The sequence below is a fragment of the Equus asinus genome, chromosome X (genome assembly GCF_041296235.1).
Source record: "Equus asinus isolate D_3611 breed Donkey chromosome X, EquAss-T2T_v2, whole genome shotgun sequence".
Classification (NCBI taxonomy): Eukaryota; Metazoa; Chordata; class Mammalia; order Perissodactyla; family Equidae; genus Equus; species Equus asinus.
Window position 1 is genome coordinate 101,224,032 of NC_091820.1, and position 27,891 is coordinate 101,251,922.

General features: G+C 45.9%; 1 long non-coding RNA gene across 3 annotated transcripts; it reads left to right on the forward strand.

The window, feature by feature from the left end:
- Positions 1 to 1,092: 1,092 nt before the first annotated feature.
- LOC106839723 (uncharacterized) lies at positions 1,093 to 27,638 on the forward strand. 3 transcript variants are annotated; one of them, XR_011499589.1, is made up of 6 exons: positions 1,093 to 1,477; positions 16,977 to 17,060; positions 19,285 to 19,328; positions 20,123 to 20,187; positions 22,524 to 22,605; positions 27,509 to 27,638. It is a non-coding gene; the product is annotated as an uncharacterized lncRNA (long non-coding RNA). The 3 variants fall into 3 exon arrangements; XR_011499587.1 differs by lacking the exon at positions 27,509 to 27,638 and adding an exon at positions 23,935 to 24,987 and having other exon boundaries at positions 19,285 to 19,344; XR_011499588.1 differs by lacking the exon at positions 27,509 to 27,638 and adding an exon at positions 23,935 to 24,987.
- Positions 27,639 to 27,891: the final 253 nt, after the last annotated feature.

Genomic DNA, 27,891 nt, shown 5'->3' on the forward strand with positions numbered 1-27,891 from the left:
AGGCATGTTTTGTTTGGCCCAAAGAGTGTTTTCCATAAATTTGAATTAGTTGCCAACTTTTTAAAAAGTGGAAGATTTCACATAAAAATCCAGATTTCTGGTTTCTCATTTTTTAAAAATGGTAATATATATATTATATATATATATATACTTTTGGTGATAGAGTTGCTTTATTTTTATATGCCGGGGGTCCCTAATTAGCAGAGACACTTGAAATATGTGCCTTTTTTTTTTTTTGGTGAGGAAGATTGGCCTTGAGCTAACATCTGTTGCCCATCTTCCCTCTTTTTATTTGAGGAAGATTGTCGCTGAGCTAACATCTGTGCCAATTTACTCTATTTTGTACGTGGGTGGCCACCACAGCATGGCTTGATGAGCAATGTGTAGGTCTGTGCCCAGAATCTGGGCCATGAACCCAGGGCAGCCAAAGCGGAGCACGAACTTGACCACTATGCTACGAGGGTGGCCCCTGGCCTCTCTTGAAAAAGTAAAAAATCTAGCAACTCTGGACCCACATGTCCGCATGACAACGGTTGGGGGAGGGGAGCGAGGGCTGCTTCTTTTAGAAGGTCTCTCACACCAGTGCGTTTCCAACAGCAATGCACGGAGGAAACCTGGGAATTCTGTTAAAAAGTAGATGCTAATATCCAGAAGGGGCAAATCCATAGAGGCAGAAAATGTAGTAGTGGATGCCCATGGCTGGAGGGAGGAGGGAATGGGGGCTGAGATTGCTAATGGGTCTGAGGTTTCTTTTTCGGGGTTATGAAAATGGAACCAGGTAGGGGTGACGGTTGCACGAAATTGTGAATATACTAAAAACCACTGAACTGTACACTTTAAAAGGGTGAATTTTATGGTATGTGAATTATATCAATAAAGTCGTTACTATAACAAGGCAGACGCCGATTTGGTAGGGCTGAGGTGGGGCTGAGGATTCCGCCTTTCTGACGAGCTCCCCGGTGCGCTAATCCCCAGGCCAGCTCTACGTAGCTCTTTCATCGCTAGTTTTCAACCTCTGCTGCTCACTGGAACCACCTGGGGAGTGTAAAAAGCTACTACTCACGCCCCGGCCCCACCCCCAGAGATTCTGATGACACTGGTGTGGGGTGACGCCCGGCCATCAGGATTTTTAAAGCTCCCCAGGTGATTTTACTTTGCAGCCAAATTTTGGAACCACTGTCTTACACCCTGGCCACTTTCCCCTTTCCCGTTGCCTCCCTTGGCGCGCCCTGAGCCATTTGACTCCTGCTCTTCTCCAGATCCCAAAGTTTGGCTTCCCAGGCTGTGCCAGGCCGGCTTGGCCCTGCCCACTGCTTTAATCCCACCCTAGTTCTGGGATTGTGAAGCCAAACATTTCCTCCTTCACTCCTCCCCAAGTCCCTTCTTAGTGTAGGTGGTTTTACTTTTTGGGGGCGTTTCGGGTGAGGACCTTTGTCCGAGACTTCTGAAAAAACGAAAGAACTCCGATCCTCCTCTGGTAAGTAACCCGGGACCCGCAGGGCCTGGCTCCGCCTCCGCCCGCCGCCCTCCCCGCCACGCCCCCGCCGGGCGGCCGCATGGCGGCCCACATGCCCTCCGCTTCCCCGGGCGGCGCTGCATGGCAAGACATGTGCTCACAGGGGAGGGTGAGCGAGACGCAAGTGATGCCGATCTTCCTGGGCTTGGAAGCCGCCTAAGAACCAACCACAGTGACCCTTCAAGTGGGACGAGGAGGCCGAGGGAGGGGAAGACAGTGGGCGGGGCCGGGGGCGGGGCCCTCCGCTAGGCGTACCCGGTAATTCCTCACTGCGTGAGAGCCGCGTAGAGAGGCAGCCTGAGGAAGGTCCAGACACGGGCAAGCCCTTCCAAGTGAAAAGAGGTTATAACCACAAAAAGACAGAACGTTTCGTTCTAACTGAGTGGGAGCAAGACAGCTGGGCAAGGCCAATGGAAAGGGCTCTCCCGCGGCCAGCCCTGCTTTTACAGGACTGATACCATTTTCCAGATGGTTTTAACATAACATCTCCATTTTTCCCCCCACTATTTATTTTCTCTGCAGTCGGCTTGAAGGCAGCTATTCGTGTCCTCTTCTTCTCAAGTCCTTGCGTGTCTCTTTTCCTAGAGATTGGAAAGGATTTAATGAGATTCTACCTAGAAGGTGCAGTAAAAGCTGGGAAAGAGCTGGTGTTAAAGTGAGGGCTTGATTGCTAAGGCGATCCTAATTGATTTAGCACCAGGGACATTTTGCACTTGATAACTCCTCTGAGGCGTGCGTGAGTGCCTTTGAGGGCCTGGTGTTCAGTTTGGAGGGCAGACAAATGCCTCCGGTGGCAAATCAAATCACTGCCTGGCCCTCCTGGATCCCCTTTCTTTTCAAAACTAGCTTTGCCCCTGGGGTTTTCCGTGTGGTGTGAATCGGGGCACTTGGCAAGAGAGCAATGGAGAATGACAGCGCCAGGCTGGGCTCAGGGGCCACTGGGAGAGATCTTTTGAGCTCTTTAATTTTCTTGTTCCTTCCTTCCACCCAAGAGATCAGAGAGCCTGCTGCAGATAGGACTGAGGTCCCGGGGCTGGCTGGCTTTGGACAGGAGCAGGGTTGGCTCTTCTCAGAAAGCCCAGTCTCTCAGTGGCGGCTGGCTCCCCACACTGAAAAAGCGCTGGCAGGACAGACTCCCAGCATCTCCTCCGCCTCACTGGCCTAGCCAGCTTGATCCCTGCCATTGCCCTTTGCCCTCCATCTCTGGCTCCTTCTCCAACAATGGCACCAGCGATAAATGCAAAAAGGCTGAGTTGTAGAGGGCAAGTGGCTCTGAATTAGGATGAGAGGCCCCAGGAGAACCACCATCTGTGGAGCAAGGACTGAGTTCCTCAGAGAAGCATCCTCGGGGAAGGCTCTGTGGCCAGGCAATGGTAGCCTGAAGGGGACGGTTCTGAGCCGTGACCCTGGGAAAAAGAATTTCATGAGGCGTGAGGGAGAACAGAGAGGGAATGGGCATAAAATCAAAGAGGGATAATTATACTAGCTAACATTTATTGAATGCTTACTAAGTGCCAGACCCAGGGTTAAATGCTTTACATGGATAATCTCATTTAATCCTCTCAACTACCCTAATTACCACCATTTTACACATTGGTAGTAGAAATCCAGGCTCAGAGAGGTTGAGTAACTTTGTGCAAGGTCCACAGTAAGGGGAGAGTGAGGCCTAGAACTCAGCTCCATCTGAGTTTAGAGCCACTGCTCTTAACTAGGCAGCCTCCCCACTGATGGTTTAACGGCCTCAGAGGTTACCGAGGAAGGTGCTGGCAATTCCATTCCAGGCCCTGTGGGACCACTGCCTCCCACAGATCCTGGGGAAAGACAGCAGGGATCGTGAGAAAATTCTCACCCCATTCTCGGTGCCCACATTTTCGGCCCATGAAGAGCCCTTTTCTGCTGTCATCCTTCAGTCCCTGCCCGAGCTATGTGCACATCCGTGTGCAGCCATGAGGATCATGGGATCCAGGGGGGGCTGGAGCAGAAAAAATCAACACAAAGAAGCAGGCTCTGCCTTCTTGGCTGTTGCATCCCCAAGGAGTGCTAGGCTTGAGCTAGGAGAGTGTTCTAAATGTTTCTGGCCAACAGGGCTAAGATGGGGCATCTCTTTCATCAGCTGTGCTAAAAATTGCCCCAGAAAAGGCCAGCATTGTTTAGACACCTGTTGTTTTCCCCTGTGTGAACCTTTCTGTAAGGGTTTGCACAGGGGGCCCTTTGGAATGTTTTGGGGGTTGCCTGGTCCTTGCCCCAGCAGGCAGGCCCTCCTGGCCAGGGACAGTGAATCACCCAGAGCAGAATGCGTGCATCTGCTTGGGAGAACACTGTGTGCTCTGGACTGGCGCCGGAGCCCAAGGGGAAAGGGAAATGTGCAGGACTGACCAGCCAGGGGAAAGCTGGGAGGGGTTCTGCGATGGCAGCTGCTCAGGCTCCTCCACCTAAGCTTCCCCAGTGCGTGCCCACCTCCTTCCCCTTGGGGGCAGGAGATAATGGGAGAAAGCACCTGATGATCAGCCCAGCCCCCACTTGAACGCTGCTCCCCCGCGGGCCCTGGGTGTCAAATTGGAACCTCCATGCCTTACTCCCCCGGCGTGTGGTTAGCATTAATGTAGCATCATCTGACTTGAGCTGGATTGCTCCTGGACTCCCCTCTCTTCTCTATGCCCACCACCTCTGCCATGACTCAGGCCTTGATCCTCTGTCCCCTGAATTACTGTCACAACCTCCTGTCACCACCACCAGCCTCAAATCATTTTCCTCGCCACTACCTGGGCCATTCTAAATGGCATATCTGATCATGTCAGTCCTATAGTTAACCCCTTTCAGTGGCTCCTCATTACCCTCAGGGCACAGGGTAAACATTTTGGCATGGCATTCAAGGCTTTCACAGTTTGACCCAATCTTGCTCTCCACCAGTGCAAGGATGCTCAGTTAAATGTGAATTTTGGATACACAACAAATAATTTTTTAGCTTAAGCATATCCGTTGCATTGTGTCCTGTATTTTTATTTGCTAAATCTGGAAACCCTACTCCAGCCGCATAACCATTCCTACAGATCGAGCTGCACTTCAGGCCCTTGCTGTCATTCTCTTAGATGAAGTTGCCGGCATCCGAACTGATTGCTTTGTCCCTGGGCTCTCCCTCTTCCAAACCGTCTTCCTCTCTGCCCCAAGCTGTTGTTCAGGCCATTCTCTCACCGCTATCAAAGAATGCTCATGACATTTCCCACTCCTGTCCAAATCTTTCCACACCCTCCAGTTCCTCCACCGTGACATTCTAAGAGTCCTGACAACAGTCACTCCCCTTTCTTATAGGCTCTTGACACACTGTCTCACCTAACATTTGGTTATGTCATATTTAGCATTGCAACCTGCTGTTCTGTGGAGAGTGTATCTTCTTGACTAGATTGTAAGCTCCACGAGGGCAGGCATCATGCCTCATCGTTTTATTCTCTCCATCCTCCCATCACCGCCTAGTGGGGCCTCAGATAATGTAGGTTGGTTGATCAGTGGTTTATTTGTCCTCTTGCAAGACTGTGAGCTCCTCGAGGGCCGTTTCTGGACTACGTCTCATACAGTTCTGCTTGGTTTCACAAACATTGATTGAGCACCCATTGTGAGTCAGGATCTGTCTCGATGTGAGGATACAGAGATGACTAGCAGAGTGCCCCTGCCCTCAAGGAACTCACAGGCTAGCTAGGGAGTTCCGATGTGTGTGGCTACTTACAAGGCAAGTGAGCTGTGCAATGAATAAAGCATATACAAGGTGCAAAGTGCTTACAGAGGTGGAAGTGATGGACAGAATTTGGGAAATGCGATGTTGCAGACATTATAGCAGAGGTTATGCCTCCTTAGGGGGAGGGTAAGGGCAGTCCAGGCAAGGGAACTGCAGGCACAAAGGCATGGAGACAGGAACAGGCCTGGTGTGTGTTAGGGAGCCATAGGAATACAAGAGCAGGGTCAGGCATGAAGGACCTTGAACAGTAACGTGAGCTGTTTGGTGGATGATGGGGAGCTGTTCAAGGTTTTTTTTTTCTAGCTTAATTGACATATAATTGACATATAACATTGTGTCGATTTAAGGTGTACAAAGTGATGGTTTGGTACACAATATATTGTGAAATGATTTCCGCAATAAGGTTAGTTAACGCATCCATCACCTAGTTACTATTTTGTTCAAGGATTTTAACTGAGCAGACTTCTGTATTAAGAGAGGCAATCAAAGCCAAACATAAAAGACCACATATGGTACGATTCCATTTATATGAAATGCCCAGAAAAGGCAAATCCATAGAGACAGAAAGCAGATTAGTAGCTGTCTGAGGCTGGAGCTGGGAACAGAAAGTGACTGCTAATGGGTACAATGGGGCTTTTCGGGGTGATGGAAGAGTTCTAAAATTGGATTGTGGTGATGGTTACACAACTCTGAATATACAAAAATCATTGAAATGTACATGAAAAACAGGTGAATCTTATGGTATGTAAACTATACCTTGATAAAGCTGTTTAAAAATAAGAGACCATCAGTCTGGCCGCAGTGTGGGAAATAGATTGGATGAGGCAAGCCTGGGTGTGGCAAGGGCAGTGAAGAAACTTCCGCAGAGGTCCAGGCAACAGTTATTGAGCTCTGGTGCTAAGACAGCGGCAGAGGAGCTGGGGAAGAGGGTTGGAGTCAACAGACATTTAGGAGGTCATCAATGAGGTTTGGTAAACAGATTGCCTTGAGGGGATAAGTAAGAAAGACAGAAGAGTCTAGGATGACACTCTGGCTTCTGGCTTTGACAGGTGGGCAGATGGTGGCACCACCAAACTTCACAGCACTTAGTACGGTGCTTGCTGCTCAGCACACATTTGTAGAATGAATAAATGATTGATTGAATGAATGAAATGCATTCACGTCCTCTATCCCGCTCTATTGCTCCGTCTCACCCGTAGGCTACGCCTTTGGATCCCAGTGTACTTCTTTCTAGCACTGCCCATTTGGAGGCATGGAGTGACCTGGAGAATCTGCTGTTCCTGGGTTCACCTCTAGGAAACCCTCATCTTTCTTCCCTTCTGGCCCAGAAACTACCTGGGCAGGCAAGAGATCCCTGGTCGGGGAGCATTCAGGAATGGATGGCCACGAAAGCCTTGAGGACTCTTGTCATGGACTCAGGAGTCCTCTCTTACACCATTAAACCTCACCCTCACCCGGACTCAGCCACTCACCCACAAACCCACTCCCTCCCCCCATCAATCAGTGATGCATCTCAAGTCCTCAGGACACACTGCAGTCCTAGGCTTCCACTTAAGTTCCACCGTCCATCAGTCACCTGCCAGTCCATGGGACCAGTGTTCCTCTGAATTTTCTCTTTAGACCACCTGCCTCAGAACAATGTGGGCATGTTTATGAAACCTGCAGATGCCCGGAGCCCATGCCTGACCCCCTCAATCATAATCTCCAGGGATGAATAGCAGGAAGGAGTTGGTTCTCCAGGTTTTAGAAGTTCCCTGGGTGTTTCCGAGACCCAATAATGTGAGAGCTGCTGTGGTGGAGAGTGTGAGCATGGATTAGGGGTGCTTGTGGGCCTGCCACCCCAGCATGCCAACCCTGGGGGCCGCTAGATGGATGGAGAGCCCTCCCCAAAATGCTCCCCCAACATGGGCGTCCTTCCCTGATGCTCATCTTTCTGTCAGGAAACGCACTCCTGCCCTGCTGCTAATCGGATTACTCTCTTGCACAATCTCCTGCCCCCCTCCTTTCCCTGCTAAATTTCCACAGGACAATCAGTGCTCAATTGCTCTTTCCTCTGCCTTCCCAGGCACTTAGCACAAGCTGACTGCATGAGAATTGGTTGTTTACATGTGAGCTTTTGAAGAGCCCAGACCAAGTTTGGGAAGATGAATGCCTTTCGACCAGCAGCCTCTAGGACAGGGCCAGGCATCCAGCAGGTGCCCAATAGATACTTGGAGGATTGAGTCACCCATGAAAGGAGCAAGAGGCATGAATAACATAAACCAAAGTCTTTTGCGTTTGGCTTTAGGAGTGATCTCATTTGGAGTCTTCCAAGGACAGATTTGCCTCCCTGCCCCGCCCGACAGTGAGGTCAGTAGGACACCACTGCTGCGTTAGAGACCCAGAGAGGGTGGGAACGTAGTGTCCAGGCTGGCAGGGAGCTTCATTCATTTATTCATTAATTCAACCAATTTTTAGTGAGTTCCTCCTGTGTGCCAGGCGCTGTACAAGGTACCAAAGATACAATGGTGAACAGGACCTGACAAGGTTCCTGCCCTCACAGAGCTTACGGTTTAGTGGGGCAGACAGACCTTAAATAATTATACAAAGAATGATAGTTTTAAGAGGTGCTATGAAGGAAAGAACAGTGTGCGGTGAAAATGTATATAACAGCAAGACCTGAATTAGCCTGGTGGGAGTGGCGGGGGACACTGTTCAAGGAGGGTTTACCCAAGGAATTGACCTTGAGCTGAGGCCATAAGCATGACCAGGAGTTAAACAGGCAAAGCAATGACGGAGAGCACCTCAGGCAGAGAGTACAGCCATGTGAGGACCTGAGGCAGATACGATCTGGGCACGTTCGTGGAACATGCCAAAAGCCTGGTGTGGCTGGAAGGGACGGATTGAAGGGGTGGCAGGCAGGCGATGAAACGAGGCAGCCAGGGAGGGGCCTTGTGGATCACAGTAAGGAGTTTGCATTTTATTTAAAGTAGGATGAGAGGGTTTTAAGCCGGGGAGTAGTACGATCTAATGTGTGTTTTAAAGAGTCCACTGGCTGCTACATTCTTAATGGATCGGAGAGGGACAGGAGTGGAAGCAGAGGGACAAATTGGGGGGTTATGATGGTGACACGGCCTAGGGTGGTGGCTGTGGAGACCTCAGTGAAGGAGTTCAGCCCACATATTTTACAGAGGAGGAAACTGAGGCTTGGAGAAGTGGCATGACTTACCCCAGGTCACCCTGCCTCCTAGTCCTATTATTTCACAAGAGGGAAGTTAACAGAGAACCAAGCAGAGAAGGCTAAGTGGATTCTGGTAGGATAAATTCCTTGATGCCTCGTGGCACATCTGGGCTTCTGGAAATCGATGCAGATGCTCAGAGTGGGAAGGAAATGAAACCACCCTGTTATCCATTATTTGGGGCGCTCTGTAGTTCCACTGCCTGGGGGTGCAGTGAAGCCAGCATCGGCCCTCAGTTGCATATCCCAGCCTTGTTTAGTCTGGCCCTTGCTCAGCCAGGAGCTAAGTACTTATTGGCCAGTTCCTTCCTGCTTCCATAGTATAACGAAGTGCTGAGCTGGGCAGAACTCCCAGTGCTCCCTGGTCTCAGAGCAAGCAAGCAAGCAGCAACCTCATGCGGGGCCACGTGAGGTCAGCGGGGAGGGGCCGCATGCCTGAGCTTGCATGGAATTGGCTGCTCTTTGACACACCACTTCTGTGGCCAGCCAATCACAAGAGCCACAGCATCCTTGCTCCTTTTTTTCCCCCTCTGCACTTGTCCTTGTGAAAGCCACAGAACTTCCCACCACAAAATGAGCTGGGGAGAGAAATTCCTTCCCTTCCCTGCCCCACACCCAGCCCAAAAGGCCTTGGGGAGAGGCGCCTTGCTCACAGCTCGAGGAAGATGAATGCTCTGCTTCCCAAAGAGAAACGTCTGCTCTTTGAGGAGAGCTTAGTTAAGGACCAATTAGGGAGAAATGACACCGAGTGGATGGTCAACCAAGGCTTGGCTGCAATAGCCTTGCATGTAGATAATCATGAAAATAATCCTAGACGGGAAAATTCTCACAAGGCCTCACTTGCTGGTCAGCACTGGTGCCCACTTCCATTGCACCAGCCAAAGTGGCATTTGCTGTCACTCCCATCTGAGCTCCAGCGGGTCAGGCCATGCTTCACTGCCTGCCTGCCTGCTTTGGGAGTGACTTTCGTTAGGCAAGAGGCGCCATGGTGGATTGAAAAGGGTCAGGAGAACTTTTCTAATCCTGGTTCTTTCATTAATGAGTTGGGTAACCTCCCTGTACGTCCATTTCCCCATCTAGAAAATGGAGGGGTCTGAGTAAATGCTCTCCAAGGTCACTTCTAGCTATGACATGCTTGGAGCCTCATAGCTGCTATGCACCAGATATCAGGCTAAGCATTTTATAGTCCTCATCACGTTTAATCCTCACAACAACTCCTGAGAGAGATATACTATTATGCCCCTCCACCCGCACTTTACAGATGAGGAAAATGAGGCTCAGAGAGGTTAAGTGACTTACCCAAAAACACACAGCAAAGGGCAGAGCCAGGATCTGAATTTAGATCTTTCTGATCCCACACCCCACCCTTGTAATTGTTTCCCTAAGCAGCGACTTCACAGGCTTTACACCATCCAAACTGCCCTCGAAGCCCTGACAAGCTGGCAATGCCCGAGAGAGAGAAAATGAACGTGCCTCCCCATTTTACACTTTGAGCGCCGGCCTGACAAGTTGGTAGACGCAGGTGGACACTTTGCTGCTGTAAGCCGAGTGGTCAAGCGAAGGCCTCTTTCAATTAGCTCCTGGTAATGGTGCCCTCGGGGCGGGGGGGGGGGGGGGGGGGCGAATCCTGGGCTTCTAGGGAGAAGCAGGAGGGCACTGCCAGCTGGGAAAGTTGGCAGGAGGAATGCCTGATGAAGGCATCGCCTGCTTTATAGCGTCAGATCCCTCCCTTGGGTTCTGGGATGTCTGACAAATGCTGGACAGGTTCTCAGGTCTGTACTCTAATGATATTAATGAGGGCAGGGGAGCCTAGTGAAAATTTAATAGACGAGTATAAAAAGTCTCACAGACTCCGTCTGCAGAAATTCTTTTGAAGGTCTGCACAAAGCCACAAGGGCTGCTTGGAACTCTCCATCCAAGGAAATTATTAACCTTCCTCATTTCTGCAGAATGATGCAATCTGTTTATTAAATGCCTAAATTAAAGGGAGAAGATACGGTGCAGTTGGGGGTTTTCCACCATAATTCATCTGAGGCTCTCAGTGAGGGAAATTCGAGCCTGGGGCTGACTCGGCTTCCTGACCACTTCCTGCTTCCAGGCTTCCTCCAACCTTGTGCCTCTAATAAGTTCAGGTTGTTCCCAGTTCAGCTCTCGTTAACCCTTTGAAGTCTGGGTGGATAAATCACAGAGAGAGTCCACGAACCACTTAATGTACATCAAAGATTGGCCCAGGAAGCAGCTGTTCCAGGTATGCTTCTAGGTAAGGACCAAGTGAGATAATGTGTGCGTGAAAGCACTTCGTGATCCTTGAAGCACAGTCAATTACATTTATTATTATTTTTCTCAATAGGATGGTTTATTTATTTACAAAATGGATGTCTGTCCTCATTAGCGGCCTCTGAACACACCAAATTGGTACTTGTTGAGCCTGGAAGAGTACTAAACTTTCCTTGTCTTTCCTCCTGTGTACCTCAAGCTAACTGACACTAGATTACCAACCTCCTGATAGGCCTGTAGCCTTGTGCACTTGAGCCAGTATAATTTGCTTATTTCTCCTCAGCAAAGAATGTGAAAGGCAGAAGGTGCAGGAGCATTTCCAGCAATGTAGGCTTGGGTTTGTCCATTGCTCTCCCCAGGGTGGGAATTCTCAAGGGGCAAGGTTGTGTGCTGAGCGGCCAAGGGGCCTTCGTGTGCATCGGGATGGATCAGTCACCGACAAGGACAAGTCAGTCAGGAAATGGAGCTAGTTAATGTCCCGAGAAAACCGTATTCTGAGAATGCCTGAGGTGACTCTCACACATTACTGCTGGAAAAGAAAGTTGATACAACACTTTGGAGAGGAATTTGACAATCTCTCACAAAATTATATACGCATTTACATTTTGATTCACCGATCCCATTTGTAGGGATTTACCTGATGATACACCTTATCTCCAACAATATGGAAATACACATGTACAAGGTTATTCATGACAGCATTGTTTGTAATTGCAAAATACTTGAAACTACCTAAATGTCCATACATAGGAGAGTGACTGAACAGACTTTGATACAGCCACAGAATGCAGTACTATGCTGCTATAAAAAAGAATGAAGATGCTCTCTAAGAACTGATAGGGAGCGATTTCCAGGATATGTAGGTAAGTAAAAAAAAAACCGAAGTGCAAAAAGAAGTATTTGTAGTATGCTTCTTTCTGTGTAAAAAGAAGGGGAAGTCAAAAAATATAGATCCATCTGCTCCTTTGGACAGAAAGAAACACAAGAAGAATAAACCACAAACTAATAGAATTCATTACCTGCTTGACTGGGTGGGAATAGTGCATAATAGGTACTTAATCAGCATTTCCTGACAATGATTACAGGTGCTATAAAGCACACAGTAGAGGGAATGGTAGATTCAGCCTGGGCGTATCAGGGAAAGTTTCTGTTGTTGTCTTGAAAGATGGCTTGGTGGTCGCCAAGTTGGCTGGCCACATGGGGAGATTATTTCAGGCAGAGGGAAGAGTTATGAGCAAAGATCCAGAAGGGGAAGATAGCCTGGTATAGAAAGTAGCTGGGGCATTAGGTGGGAGAGAAGGCTGGGTAGAGCGGGCAGGAACCAGAATGTGGACTTCCTTTTATGCAGTGGTTGGGTGCTTGACTTTTATTCTAAGTGAGATGAGAAGCTATTGGAATATTACGAGCAGAGGAGTGATATGGGCCAGTTTATGCTGCATCAGCCCCCCTGGCTGTAATGTGGGCTGTGGACCGAAGGGGGACAGAGTGGAGGCAGGGAGGCCAATTAGGAGGCTTGCAGCTATCGAAGGGAGAGGGGATGCTGGCTTAGGCAAGGAGGGTAATAGTAGAAGTGGAAAGGAGTGGTCATGTTCTGGATGTATTTTGAAGGTACAGCTGGTGGGACAAATTGATGGATTGGATATGGGGGAGGGTGAAGGAGAAAGAGGAGTCTGGGATAATTCCCAGATCTCTGGCTCAAATGATTGGCTGTCTGATGGAGCAGTTCAGCAAGATGGGGAACACAGTAGAAAGAACAAAATTTATGGGGAAAAGTGATGAGTCATCTTGGATGTGTCCAGTGTGAAGCGTCAGTGGGACACTCAGCAGTTGGATGTATGGGTCTGGGTCTCAGGGGAGAGGTCTGGGATGGGGCCATAGATGTGGGACCATATAGATGGAGGTTGAAAAGATGAGGACGAAATGGGAGAGTGTATTTTTACAGTGAGAAGAGAAGAGGTCCAGGAACAGAGTCCTGGGGAACGCTAACATGAAAGAGGGGCAGAAGATGAAGACCACGTAAAGGTGGCTAAAAGGGAGTGGTAATAGGCACAGGAGGAGGACTAGGAGAGAATAGGGCCATGGAGGCCCAGGGGAAGAGAGTTGCAAGGGGAGTGTGCTCAGCAGTGCCCAGGGCTGCGGAGGGGGTGCCCTAAGATAGGAGCTGCAAAGTGTCCATTGGGTCTGGCGTTGGCTTGATCTTTGAGCAGATCCAAAGATGGGGATGAGGGAGAAGCCACACTCAAGGACTGAGGAGTGAGTAGGAAGCGAGGAAGTGCGTTCAGTGAGGGGGGCTCTTCTTCAAGGACCTTTGACTGTGAAGGGAAGGCATGAGGTGGGATGATAGCTGGGGGAGGGGAGGGTGAAGGATCAGGAGGACAGTCATTATTATAAGGATAAGAGACAATTTTAGCTCAATTTTGAACCCATTTTAGCTCCAGGGAGAGAGTCAGTAGACATGCAAGGCTGAAAACCCAGAAGAGAAAGGAATTAACCAGTGGAGTCAAGTCGGGGTGGGGGCCTAGACGGCGTGGAGAGCCCAGGGAGAGGGGTTAGGGTTGAGTAGGAGAGGCGAGACTTCTCTCTCTGAAGGGTTACTTCTCATGAAATGATTTTCAATGTGAAGGAGCCACAAAGATCAAATTATCCACGCATGAACTGGGCCTCTTTGCAGACTTGGAGAGTGCAGGCTTAATCATGTGTTAGTTCAAATAGAGCCCTGGGCCGTGGTCAGAGGCATCTGGAGAGGACCGTGCTGACAGAGGCACTGGTTGCTGGCCACGAACTGCAAACAGTGAGCACTTCAGATGTGTTTGTACAGACTCAAACACGGTTGAATGTACACATGGGAGCTTGTGATATTAATCAAGGTAAAAAGTCTCCCTTAAAAGAAATGATGTGACTTTACAGTGAATAAATAGGACATAATTAATGGGTTTGCCAATTGTTCTTTCCTGCTCTGGACTCTGGCCAGAAGCTGGAGGGCTGAGAACAGGACAGGGAGAAAGGCCCCAGACTTCTTCATGGTTCTCACCTCTGAGGCTGCCCCTAGCCCTGAAGGTTCAGCAGAATTTGGGGCCTGGGTGTGGCAACAGCACTGATCTTTTACAAAGCAGAGAGGCCCACCTGTCATGGAGTTTGTGCACCAAGGGCGAAGGACTTAGTGCTAAGACATTCTGTCCCTTTGCAGACAATGGAGCCTATAAGCTGTTACAGAAAAGCTCGTGCAAGTCATTGTCTAACTGAAAAAACAATGTGCTGACCCATGCTACATGGCATGATATAGATTGTACAGAGAAGCAAAGCATTTGGTTTGGGCCCAGGCTCTGTTACAAGCTTGCTGTGTGACTTTAGGCAAGTATTTTCCTCTTGCTGGTCCTTAGCTGCTCCATCTGCCAAATAAGTAGAGTGGACAAATGATCTCTAAGGGAACTGCCACCCCAACATTCTATGCATTTTTTAAATTAATAGACGATTTTTTAGTGCAGTTTTAGGTTCACAGCAAAATTGAGCAGAAAGTACAGAGAGTTCCCATATACCCCCTGTCCACACACATGCACAGCCTCCCCCACTGTGGAATTGTAACTGAACTCAGTGCAGCCGTCTCGTGGTGAGTGCAGAGCCGAAAAGCACAATCAAGCTGAAGTGGGTGAAGAGAAAGTTTTATTGCTTGCTCAAACAATGGAGAACGCTCGGGACAGCCCCCAAAGCAGTGCTTCCCCCACCCTCCAGCTTAGTGCAGGTGGAGGTCTTATGCACCAGAGTGCAGAGGCTATGTTACGACTGTGTAACAACAGGGCTTGGCCAGGGTGCATGTGCAGACCATTATATAACGAGCTCAATGCCATTACATAACAGGTTCAATGCAACATGCCATTTAGAGCTGGAGCAATTTGCAGGGGTCCTGCTGCAACCATGTCAGTTTCACTGGAGGTTGGCAACATCTGCAAAAAACGAGGACATCATATTCTGAAAAACAGCACATTTAGTTTTCTCCTTGTCTGGAAAACATTTGACAGACTATGTTTAGTTACGGATCAGGTTTTCAGTAACCCTTTCCTTGCCTGGCTTCTAATCACAGCGTCCTCCACCACAGTGGTACATTGGTTACAACTGATAAACCTACATTGAGGTATCGTTATCACCCAAAGTCCATAGTGGTGGTGGACATTTTATGAATTTTAACAAATATATAATGACATGTATCCACCATTGTAGTATCATATAGAATAGTTTCACTGCCCTAAAAAACCCCCTATACTCCTCTGATTCATCCGTCCCTCCCCTCAACCCCTGGCAACCACTGATCTTTTACTGTCTCCATGGTTTTGCCTTTTCCAGAATATCATATAGTTAGAATCATACAGTAGGTAGCCTTTTCAGATTGGTTTCTTTCGCTTAGTAATAGGTGTTTAAGTTTCCTCCATGTCTTTTCATAGCTTGATAGCTCATTTCCTTTTAGCACTGAATACTATTCCATTGTCTGGATGTACCACAGTTTATCCATTCACCTACTGAAGGACATCTTGGTTGCTTCCAAGTTTTGGCAATTCTGCATAAAGCTGTTATGAACATCAATGTGCAGGTTTTTGCATGGACATAAGTTTTCAACTCATTTGGGTAAATACCAATGAGCAAGATTGCTGGATCATAGGGTAAAAGTATGTTTAGATTTATAAGAAAGTGCCAAACTGTTCTCCACAGGGGCTGTACCATTTTGCATTCCCAACATCAATGAATGAGAGTTCCTGTTGCTCCACATCCTCTCCAGCATTTGGTGGTGTCAGTGTTTTGGATTTTGGCCATTCTAATAGGTGCATAGTGATATGTCATTGTTTTAATTTGCATTTTCCTAATGACATATGATGTTGAACATGTTTTCATATGCTTACTTGCCATCTATATGGTGTCTGTTCAAGTGAGATGTCTGTTAGGTCATTTGCCCATTTTTCAATTGGGTTTTTGATTTTCTGTTTGTTAAATTTTAAGATTTCTTTGTGTATTTTGGATAACAGTCCTTTATCAAGTGTGTCTTTTGCAGATATTTTCCCCCAGTATGGGGCTTGTCTTCTCATTCGCTTGATAGCGTCTTTCACAGAGCAGAAGTTTTTTAAGATTTTATTTTTTCCTTTTTCTGCCCAAAGCCCCCCAGTACATAGTTGTATATTCTTCGTTGTGGGTCCTTCTAGTTGTAGCATGTGGGACGCTGCCTCAGCGTGGTCTGATGAGCAGTGCCATGTCCGTGCCCAGGATTCGAACCAACGAAACACTGGGCCGCCTGCAGCGGAGCGCACAGACTTAACCACTCGGCCACGGGGCCAGCCCCAGAAGTTTTTAATTTTAATGAAGTCCAGCACATCAATTATTTCTTTCATGGCTTGTGCCTTTGGTGTTGTATCTAAAAAGTCATTGCTACACCCAAGGTTATCTAGGTTCTCTCCTATGTTACCTTCTAGAACTCAACATTGTCATAGTATTACATTTAGATCTATGATCCATTTAGAGGAAAGGGTCTGTGGTCTGTGTCTAGATTTATTTTCTTTTGTACGTAGATGTCCAGTTGTTCCAGTACCATTTGTTGAAAAGACTATCTTTGCTCCATTGTATTGCCTTTGCTCCTTTGTCACAGATCAGTTGACTATATTTATATGGGCCTATTTATGGGCTCTCTATTCTGCTCCATTGATCTCTTTTATTTTGTTCAGTATTTCATTTTTGGGGTGCTAATATAAATGATAATATGTTTTTAATTTCAAATACCACTTGTTCATTGCTGATATATTGGAAAGTGATTGACTTTTCTATATTAATGGTGTATCCTGTAACTTTCCTATAATGACGACTTAGTTCCAGGAGGCTTTTTTGTTAATTTCAGATTTTTGACATGGACAATCCTGTCATGTGTGAACAAAGACAGTTTTATTTCTTCCTTCCCAATCTGTATACCTTTTCTTGTCTTATCTTGTCTTATTACATTAGCTAGGACCTCCAACATGAGGTTAAAAAGGATTGGTGAGAGAGGATATCCTGGCCTTGTTCCTGATCTAATGGTAAAGCTTCTAGTTTCTCACCATTAAGTAGGCTATCAGCTGTAGGTTTTTTTGTAGATGTTCTTTATCAAGGTGAGGAAATCCCCTCTATTCCTAGTTTTCTGAGAGTTTTTAACATAAATGGGTATTGAATTTGTCACATACTTTTTCTTTGTCTATTGATATGGTCATGTGATTTTTCTTCTTTAGCCTGTAGATGTGATGGATTACATTAATTGATGTTTGGATGTTGAACCACCCTTGTGTACCTGGGATGAATTCTACTTGGTCAAGGTATATAATTCTTTTTGTACATTGTGTTGGATTCGATTTGCTAAATTTGAGGATTTTTGCATCTATGTTTGTGAGATATATTGGGCTATAGTTTCCTTTTCTCATAAAGTCTTTGTCTGGTTTTGGTATTAGGATAATACTAGCCTCATAGAATGAGTTAGGAAATATTTTCTCTGCTTCTATCTTCTGAAAAAGATTGTAGAAAATTGGTATAATTTCTTCCTTAAGTGTTTGGTAGAATTCACCAGTGAACCCATCCGGGCCTGGTTCTTTCTGTTTTGGAAGGTTATTAATTATTGATTCAATAGGTATAGGCCTATTCAGGTTATCTATTTCATCTTGTGTGAGTTTTGGGAGATTGTGTCTTTCAAGAAATTAATCTATTTCATCTAGGTCATCAAACCTGGGGCACAGAATTGTTCATAATATTCCTTTAGTATCCTTTATTTTTGTTGAGGAAGATTGTTCCTGAGCTAACATCTGTCACCAATCCCCCTCTTTTTGCTGAGGAAGACTGGCCTGAGCTAACATCCATGCCCATCTTCCTCTACTTTATATGTGGGACACCTGCCACAGCATGGCTTGGTAAGCAGTATGGTAGATCCGCACCTGGGATCTGAACTGGCAAACCCCGGGCCACCAGGGTGGAATGTGTGAACTTAACCACTGCAAGCCCCCTTTAGTATCCTTTTAATGTCCATAGGATCTGTAATGATGGCCCCCTTTCTTTTCGGATGTTAGTAATTTGTGTCTTCTCTCTTTTTTTCTTACCTTGGCTAGAGACATTGATTTTAATGATCTTTTCAAAGAACCAGCTTTTGGTTTTGTTGATTTTCTCTAGTAACTTTTTGTTTTCAATTTCATTGATTTATACTCTATTTTTTATTATTTATTTTCTTCTGCATACTTTGGATTTAATTTGTTCTTCTTTTTCTGTTTTCCTAAGGTGGAAGCTTGGGTTTTTTATTTTAGATTTTTCTTCTTTTCTAATATATGCATTCAATGCTATAAATGTCCCTTTAAGCACTGCTTTTGCTGCATCCCACAAATATAAGTTCTATTTTTATTTTCATTTAGTTCAAAAAATTTTATTTTATTTTATTCTGCTTTATCTCCTCAAATCCTCCCGGTGCATTGTTGTATATCTTAATTGCAGGTCCTTCTAGCTGTGGCATGTGGGACACCATGTCAACGTGGCCTGATGAGTGGTGCCATGTTTCTGCCCAGGATCCGAACTGGCAAAACCCTGGGCCACCACAGCGGAGTGTGCAAACTTAACCACTCAGCCACGGGGCTGGCGTCTAGTTCAAAATATTTTTAAATTCCTCTTGAGATTTTTTTCTGTGACCTATGTGTTATTTAGAAGTTTAATGTCTATTTATTTGGGGTTTTCCAGCTATCTTTCTGTTATTGATTTCTAGTTTAATTTCATCATGGTCTAAGAGCAGACACTGTATGATTTCTATTCTTTTAAACTTATTAAGGTGTGTTTTATGGCCCAGAATGTGGTCTATCATGAATGTTCCATATGAACTTGAGAAAGATGTATAATCTGCTGTGGTTGGATGAAGAAGTCTATGGATGTCAATTATATCTAGTTGATTGATAATGTTGTTAAGTTCAACTATGTCCTTACTGATTTTCTGACAGCTGGATCTGTTAATTTCTGAGAGGGGTGTTAAAATTTCCAACTATAATGATAGCGAATCTGAAGTGAGTTCACTCACCCGTTGCACAGCAAGCCAATCTCTGACACTGGGTGTGGTGGAAGAAAGTAGGAATTTTATTTTGCACAGCACTGAGCAAGGAGAGAGGGCAGCTAACGCTGAAATCCCAAACTCCTCAAAAAGCTAAAAGGAAGGGTTTTTATTTAGGGTTTTAGGTAGGGGAGGGGGAGCATATGGCCTTGCTGGTCGGACCTTTCCCACCAGCCTGTGTTTGGCCTTGAGACGACTTGCAGAGAGGAGGGAGCCTGTGACCTTGCTGGTCAGCAGATTTCCCACCAGCCTGTATCTCCTCGCAGGGAGGAGATAGTGAATCCAGGTGCTTGTCCTTTACCAGTGTCTGTCTCCATGGAGGATAGTGGATTCTGGAGCCAGGAAGCCAGGGAGTAAGCAGGGAAAGAGTGTTTTGGTTTTAACCCCATATATGCTGGGTTTAATGTAGGGAAACTGATATCAGGGTCCGTATCAATAATAGTGGATTCATCTGTTTCTCCTTGCAGTTCTGTCAGTTTTTGTCTCACACATTTTGCTGCTATGCTGTTGGGTACGTGTGAATTAAGGTTTGTTATATCTTCTTAGAGAACTGACCCCTTTATCACTATGTAATGTCTCTCTTTCTCTCTGATGATTTTCCTTCCTCTGAAATCTGCTCTGTCTGAAATTAACGTAGCTATCCTCACTTTCTGTTGATTAGTGTTAGCATGGTGTATCTCTCCCCTTCCCTTTACTTTTACTCTATATGTGTCTTTATATTTACAGTGGATTTCTTATAGACAACATATAGTTGGGTCTTGTTTTTTGACCCACTCTGATGATCTCTGTCTTTTAATCAGTGCATTTAAATCATTGATATTTAAAGTGAGTATTGATATAGCTGGATTAATATGTATGATGTTTGTTACTGTTTTCTATTTGTTGCCTTTGTTCTGATTTTTTGTCTTCCACACTTTTTCTGTCTTCTGTGGTTTTAATCGAGCATTTGACATGATTCAATTTTCTCTCCTTTCTTAGTATATCAATTATACTTCTTTTTTTCCCTTTTTTTAGCAGTTGCCTGAGAGTTTGCAATATACATTTACAACTAATCCAAGTCTACTTTCAAATAGCAGTATACCACTTCAGAGGTAGTGTAAGTGCCTTAGAATAAGAAAGTATTCCTAATCTTCCCCGCTGTCCCTTGTATCATTGCTATCATTCATTTCACTTATACATAATTAAACACATTATTGGTATTATTTTGAACAAACTATCTATTAGATCAATTAAGAATAAGAAAATAAAAGTATTTTCTTTACCTTCATTTATTCATTCTCTGATGCTCTTCCTTTCTTTATGTAGGTCTGAGTTTCTGCCCTGCATCATTTTCTTTGTCACAGAGGAACATCTTTTAACATTCTCGCAAGGTAGGTCTACCGGCAACAAATTCCCTCAATTTTTGTTTGTCCGAGTAAGTCTTCATTTCTCCTTCACTTTTGAAGGATAATTTGCAGGGTACAGAATTCTATGTTGGTGCCTTTTTTCTCTCAACACTTTAAATATTTCACTTCATTGAAGTCTTCTTGCCTGCATGGTTTCTGAGGAGAAGTCAGATGTAATTGTGATCTTTGCTCTCTATAAGTAAGGTGTTTTTCCTTCTGGCTTCTTTCAAGATTTTTTTCTTTATCTTTGATTTTCTAAAGTTTGCATATGATATGCCCATGTGTATTTTCTTTGGCATTTATCCTGCTTGGTGTTCTCTGAGCTTCCTGGATCTGTCATGTGGTGTCTGACATTAATTTGGGGAAATTCTTAATCATTATTGCTTCAACAATTTTTTATTTTCTTTCCTTTCCTTCTGATATTTCCATTACACATGTTACACCTTTTTTGGTTGTCCCACAGTTCTTGGATATTCTCTTCTCTTTTTTTTTTCTGTCTTTTTTCTCTTTGCATTTCAGTTTTGGAAGTTTCTATAGTCAGGTCCTCAAGCTCAGCGATTTTCCCCTCAGATGTGTCCAGCCTACTAATGAGCCCATTATAGGCATTCTTCATTTCTGTTAGAGTGTTTTTGATCTCTAGTATTTATTTTTGATTCTTTCTTAGACTTTCCTTCTCTCTGCTTTCATTATCCATCTGTTCTTGAATGTTGTCAATTTTATCCATTAAAGCCCTTAGCATATTAAGCATAGTTTAAAAAAATTCCTGATCTGATAACTGCAACATTCCTGCCATATCTGAGTCTGGTCCGATGCTTGTTCAATCTCTTCAAACTGTACTTTTTGACTTTTAATGTTTTTCATTTTTTACTGAAAGGTAGACATGAGGTATTGTGTGAAAGCAGCTGTGGTAAATAAACTTTTAGTAATATGGTGGTAGGGCATGGGGAAGGGAAGCCTTCTATAATCCTATAATTAAGTCTCAGTGTTTGAGTGATGCTGTGCCCCTGAAGTATGAACATCACCAGTGCTTCTCAGTTTTTCCCCCCTTAGGTGGGACAGGATACTTAGAGTGGGCTGGAGTTGAGTGTTTTCCTTCCTGCATATGGAAAACTAGAGCCCACTAGAATATTTGAATATTGAATATTTCCTTCCCCCAGGTCAGTCAGGCTCTGATAAAACCCAAGCAGATTAGGCTCTGGTGAATTGGTTTCTCCCAAGGGCAGGGCTTTTTAAGAACAGAGTGCTCTGGTGTATTTCAAAATGATTACTTTTCACTCCCCTGCCAGAAGCACAGGGAGTTTTTTCCAATATGCAATCTGAGGACTTGGTTGAGCTCCTAGAGATACAATTCACAAGAGTGTGGTGGCCTCCCTATGACTGCGGCCCCTGGAGTTTTTAAATCTCAGGCTTGTCCACATTGAGCCACCAACAATTCTTCAATTACAGTTCAGGTCTTCCTGCTCCAGTTCTGGTTCCCAGGGAGGTTTCTGCTCCTGGGTTTCTGGTCTAAGTTGTGATTCTTTGTATCTCCTTGTCTGTCTCTCCAGTTTCTGAGGACAGTAGTTGGCCCTGTGACCACACTTTTATCCATCTAAGAAGAGTTGTTGATTTTTCAGCTTTCTACTTGTTATTTGATAGAGCAGCAACTTCTAAGCTCCTTACATGCCAGAGTGGAAACCGGAAGTCTCTGGTTTTCTCTATGTGTTGTTTACAGTTTTCTCCCCAACTTTACTATAAGCTCTGTGAGGACAGGAACTTTGTCAGTCTTATTCATCTTTTGTCTTCAATGCTAGCACTGTGCCTGGCACATGGTGGGTGCTCCACACTCAATGTATGGTCTGTGAAAAAATGAGGTAATGGGAGTCAGAAGACCTGAACTGTGTGATCTTGGGCAAGTCCCTTCCTCTTTCCCAGCCTCAGCTTCCTCACTATCTGTTGTTGTTCTTGTTTGTTTCTCTGTTGTCTCTCTCCACTAGAATGTAAGCTCTGTGAGCTCATGAACCTCATCTGTCAGAGAGCCTGCAACACAATAGGTTCTCTACCAATATTTGTTGAGCAAACAAATGGATGACTGAAGGACTGAATCTCCAAAAGGAGGGGGTTGTCCTTGGTGATTTGATGGCAGGGATTTCTGAGAAATTTCCCTTTCCCATAGCCTAAAGGGGTGCGTGTCAGGGCTAGTTTTATCTACTCCTATGAGAGCTTACTGCCTTTCTAGGAGAGGAATGCAAATAGGTCACATGGGTTAAGATGATCAGAAGTGTCTGGAAAAACAACTTGCCAAACTTTGGAACTCAGCAGCTTCCCTTTGTGTCACTCAGGAGAACACAGACCGTGCTCCAACAAGTGTCTGACAACAATTTGAAGCTTGATGTTGAGCCCTTCAAAACCACACAGTCTTAGGTAATGTGACCCAGTTCCTTGGTTTTGCAAAGAAGGGACTGTGCAACTGGGAGAAGAGAATGCAGTTATTTACCAGTTTCTTCCTAAGGGCAAAAAACAGAATGTTCAGCATTCATGGGAGGGGCAGGAGTTGTGTTCTGCCTGAGGAATTCTTGCTCACTGGATGGTCTGGGTCAGGTGACAAACTTCCATAGCTTGGCCTGGCACCAGAATGGGCCCTGCCTAGAGGCAGGAAAAATGTTTTCTTTAAGTCCTACTTTCCCCAGCAGTTTGTAACAATGCCCTGGTGTCCCATTTCCACAGACTTGATGGGGGCTGCGGGGTGGAGACTACAGGTAATTAAGCTGTAGGACCTTCAAAGGAAACTCTTGTAGAAGAATTCAGTTGGGACGCTGGTCCCCAGGACCAAGGTTCTAAAGAGCCCCTTGCCTTTTGCTAAAGGCAGAACAAACCCATTCCTTGACCCTCTCCAAGGTAGAAGCTGCTGAGATGATATGGATGCTTCTGGAGTGAGAAGGAGAAGGGACTTACAGGGAGCAATCTGTCCTTTGGTGGCACTTAATTATCTGTATCATTCTTCATAAGGTTAGCAACTGCTCTTCAGCAAGTATGAAGACTGTTGAAACAGATCCTGTATTTCTAGGTTTGGGGAACTGGGTGTCATCAGGCAATTTTTACCCCCAAAAATCTTTTAGCTGTGCAAAAATCTACATTAACCATAGAAATTGATCCCCTCAAATTAACATCTTCTCTACGCAGCCCGTCTGTCCCAAGTGTGAGGTTGGAGGGTGGAAGACAGTGGTGACTGGGGGCATGAGCCTGGATGAGATGACTCACAAGGCCTCTTGCAGCCTGAAGATTTGAGGATTCTGTGCTGATGTACCTGTGACAGCCATCAGAAACCAACAGCATCTTCTCTAGAATTTGAGTTTGGATATTGGAGCCCCAGATTTTGACATGGGGCTGCCTATTTTAGGGATCACTATCCCTTTTGCCTCCATAAAGACATTTAAGATGGTAGTTTGGGCTGCCAGTTTCTAGAATCTCTCTGATGAGAGGTATCTTGGATCACCTCCCGAGGCTCCCTTGGCTAGGCAATGTTAGGAAAATAGTTCTGCAGCAGCAGAGACACCCCCTCCCCAAAGGGTCTGCTCTGCTCGCTCTGTTCCCAGGGCATATGGGCACACCTGCCAGCCAGCTCTGGCCCCCTGGAGTAGGCACGTCCCCTGATGTGGGAGTCAATGGTCACAGACCCTTTGATGGTGCACTTTTCTATATTTGTATATTCTCTTCCTTTTTTTCTTCTTCTCCCTCCTTCTCCTCTCTCAGTGTATCTAAACACCTGAAGAAGAAACTGCTGGTTGCTTACTCCAACATCTGTTCTTCTCTTCCTCAACAACAAAGACTTGAATTTGTTTTTTTTTTAATATATTCTTTTTTTTTTTTGAGGAAGATTAGCCCTGAGCTGACATCTGCTGCCAATCCTCCTCTTTTTGCTGAGGAAGGCTGGCCCTAAGCTAACATCTGTGCCCATCTTCCTCTCCTTTATATGTGGGACGCCTACCACAGCATGGCTTGCCAAGCGGTGCCATATCCGCACCCAGGATCCGAACCGGTGAACCCCAGGCTGCCAAAGTGGAATGTGCGAACTTAACCGCTGAGCCACCGGGCCGGCCCCTTGAATTTGTTTGAGGATGGCAATGTACCCAGTTTAAGAAAGTCTCCATTAGAAGGAGTGGCCAGACGAAGTTATGGCCAATAAGTTGTAAGCAGAAGGGTTGTGCAGTATTTCTGGGAAGCTTCCTCAAAAGGAAGGAGTAATTTTTCTTCCCTTTCTTCCTTTTTGCTATCTGGATTGTGGATACAATGACTGGCCCTTAAGCAGCCATTAAGGACACTGAGGCAACATGCTAAATATGGTGAAGTAGCAGCTTGGAAGAAATTGGGGTCTCTGGTGACTTTATAGAGTCACCCTAGCAACCCTGGCCTGCCTGCCCTCAGACTTCTCTTATGGGAGAGATAAATAAGCTTCTGTCTTTTGAAAGCAACTGTTATTGCAACCAGAGCTAATCCTAACTAATACTATATTCCCTCCCTAAACTCAGACTGTAGCTTGACAAGTAGCTCCAGATAATAGGGTGGAGTTTTATGGGTTAAAATATGGATATGGAGAAGAGCGAAAATTTAGAATATCTTAAGGGATAACAGTGGGGATTTCCCTAGGCAAGAGGCACAAGAATAGCACTAGGCTGTACGCAGTTTCCCTTCACAGGAAGGCCCATTTGGACCCCATTGCATCTCTCAGATTTGCCGCTATATCCCCAGTGCCTACCCCAGTGCCTGACACATAGAACCGGCTCAATTAAAAATTGTTGAAAGAGTAAACAGTTTGTTGCTTTTGTAAGTGCTCTGACCAACAGGCCAATTCACTTCGGAAAGCTCCCCCCTCATCCCCATGAGAAATCTCTTCTACAACCCACCATCACCTGTCACCACCTCTGAAACTTGCATACATTTATTAACTGGTCAGCAGGCATCAGGTACTGTGTTCAGCTTGGAGGATGAAGTGCTGAGCAAAACAGGTATGGATCCTGCCCTCTGGGAGCTTCCAGTGCAGTAAGACAGAAACAAACACCCAGAAATATGTGAACTAGTCATTACAGTCTGGGATCAGTGCAATGAAGGAAATAATAATGGAGGAAAAATAATAATAAAATAATAATAATGGAGGAAACTTGTTTTTTTTAGGAAGATTAGCTCTGAGCTAACATCTGCTGCCAATGCTCTTTTTTGCTGAGGAAGACTGACTCTGAGCCAAATCTGTGCCCATCTTCCTCTGTTTTATATGTAGCACGCCTGCCACAGCATGGCTTGACAAGTGGTGTGTAGGTCCGCACCAGGGATCCGAACTGGATCTGAACCCCAGACCGTCGAAGCTGAGCATGTGAACTTAACCGCTATGCCACCAGGCCAGCCCCTGGAGGGGACATTTTTTTAGAGTTATGGGCAATATCCTCTCAGAGAGTGAGAAGCTGAAGGATAAGAGCAAACAGCCGTGCAAAGGGTGGGGTGGCAGTGCTGGTGGAAGCATTCCGGGCCCAGGGAACCACGTGCACAAAGGCTCTGAGGTGTGTTTAAGGAATGAAAGCAGCCCAGTGGGGCTGGAGCTTGGGAAGAGCTGGGGAGTGACTGGTGAAAAGGCTGCAGGGGTCAGCAGAAGCCAGGCCACACAGGCACTTGTAGGCTGCAGGAAGGAGTTTGGACTTTATTCTAAGTGCAATGATAAGCTATTGATAAGCTTAAAGCAAGGGACTGCCAGTATCTGGTTTTGCATTAAGAAAGTCACTCTGGCTGCTGTGTGGAATTGGACAAGGTCCAGTGTGCAAGCAGGGAGACAAATATGCGAGGTTTTTGCCTCCATGTGACAGATGAGGGTGACTTAGACCAGGTAGTGGCAATGGGGCTGGGGAGCAGTAGAGGGATTCAGAGTGTGCTTTGGGGGTCAAGTGATGGAAACATGACGTGACACTGGGTGATGGACTGAAGGTGGGAGCTGAGAGGGAGAGGGGAATCGGGGGTTCTGATTTGAGCAGCTGTGTAGATGGTGGTGCCTTACGTGGAGATGGGGTACACTGGAGGAGGTGGGGTACACTGGAGGAGGTTGGAGTTAAGACTTTGATTTTGGTCACATAGATATTGACGTACTTGTGAAACATACCAGTGGAGCTGTTGAGAAGACATTTGAATATTTGAGTCTGAAGCTCAGGAGAATGCTTAGGATGGGAGATACAAATTTGGGACTCATTAGTGTGGTGATGCTACTTAAGACCTTGGGAATAGATGCAGCTGACCCGAGAGAGTGTGTGTAGAGAGGGCAGAGCTGAGCCCCGAGACGCTCCAGCAGTTAGAGGAGGAGAAACCTGCAAAGGTGACTGAGAAGGGGCCATAGGATTATTTGTATACTGCCTGTCATCCCCAACAGAATGGTCTAGAGTTTGAGGAGGCTGATAAATAGCACCTCTTTTCTTCTGCCTGAAATCAGAAGCAATCAAGAGAGACACACATCAGTCAGACAGGAGATAAGAATATCACCTTTATTAATCATAGAACTGCTTAGAGAAAGAGAAGTAGAGTTGTCTCTGAACAGGCCTGGTAATATGAGCAGCCTGTCTCACCTGCTTTCTCCACATGGAAACATGACAGGAGCTCTAGGAGCACAGAGGCCCTGTCTGACCTGGTCTGTGCCTAGCACAGTGCCTGGCACACAGTAGGTGCCAATGTTTGTTGAATGATTGGATCCAGATGTCAAGATTGAAACAATCCTCATAGATGATCCAGGAATCGCCTGAAGAGCTTAAACATTCCAATGCCCAGGTTACAATCCCAGACCAATTTTCTCAACATTTATGGGGACAGGGTTCAGGCCTCAGTACTGCATTAAACTCTTGCCAGGTGATTCCAATGTGCAGCCAAGGTTAAGAACTGTTGCTCTGGTCTATTTCCTCATTTACAGTTGGGGACATGAGGCCTAGAGCAAGAGGGTCATCTCTAGCACTAGAGGGCTCGACCTGGCCCTGCTGCTGACTTTGAGTGGCTGGGATAAACCTATTTCTCTCTCTGGGCTTCAGTGTCCTTCTCTGGAAAGTGAAGAGGGTTGGGGCAGTTGATCTCTAGAGCCCCATCCAGCCCTAATGGCATATTACTCTATTCTCTGACCCTAGATGTGAATTAATTCACTGGGGCATCACTTGTGCCTCAGATGTCTCTGCACAGTGGTTAGGTTAGTTTTGCACTTGAAATGAGTAGATTATGGATTGCAATGGACAGCAAAGAGGAGATGCTTGGGACAGTACAGGACCTACCTTTCTCTAAAGAGTGGAGAATTTGTCTTGTTTTTTCCTAGGTGGTAGCAGCAGGAAGTTCACCAGTGGGACAGCAGAGAAATTGCGAGAAGCCCTACTGAGGAAGCCCCAGTGGGCTGGGGCCGTCTTGTTTTTTGCTGAGGAAGATTCACCCTGAGCTAACATCTGTGCCAATCTTCCTCTATATTGTATGTGGGTTGCCGCCACAGCATGGCCACTGATGAGTGGTGTAGGTCCGCACCCAGGAGCCAAACCCGAGCTGCAGAAGCGGAGAACACTGGACTTAATCACTAAGCCATGGGGCTGGTGGGGCCATCATTTTTGCTCACGTTCCTCCTCTTCTAGTTCTTGTCTTCCCCACCCACCCCCTCCTGGTCATCTCTTTTTCATTCTTTCCTGTCCTCTCCATTTATCTACATCAGTC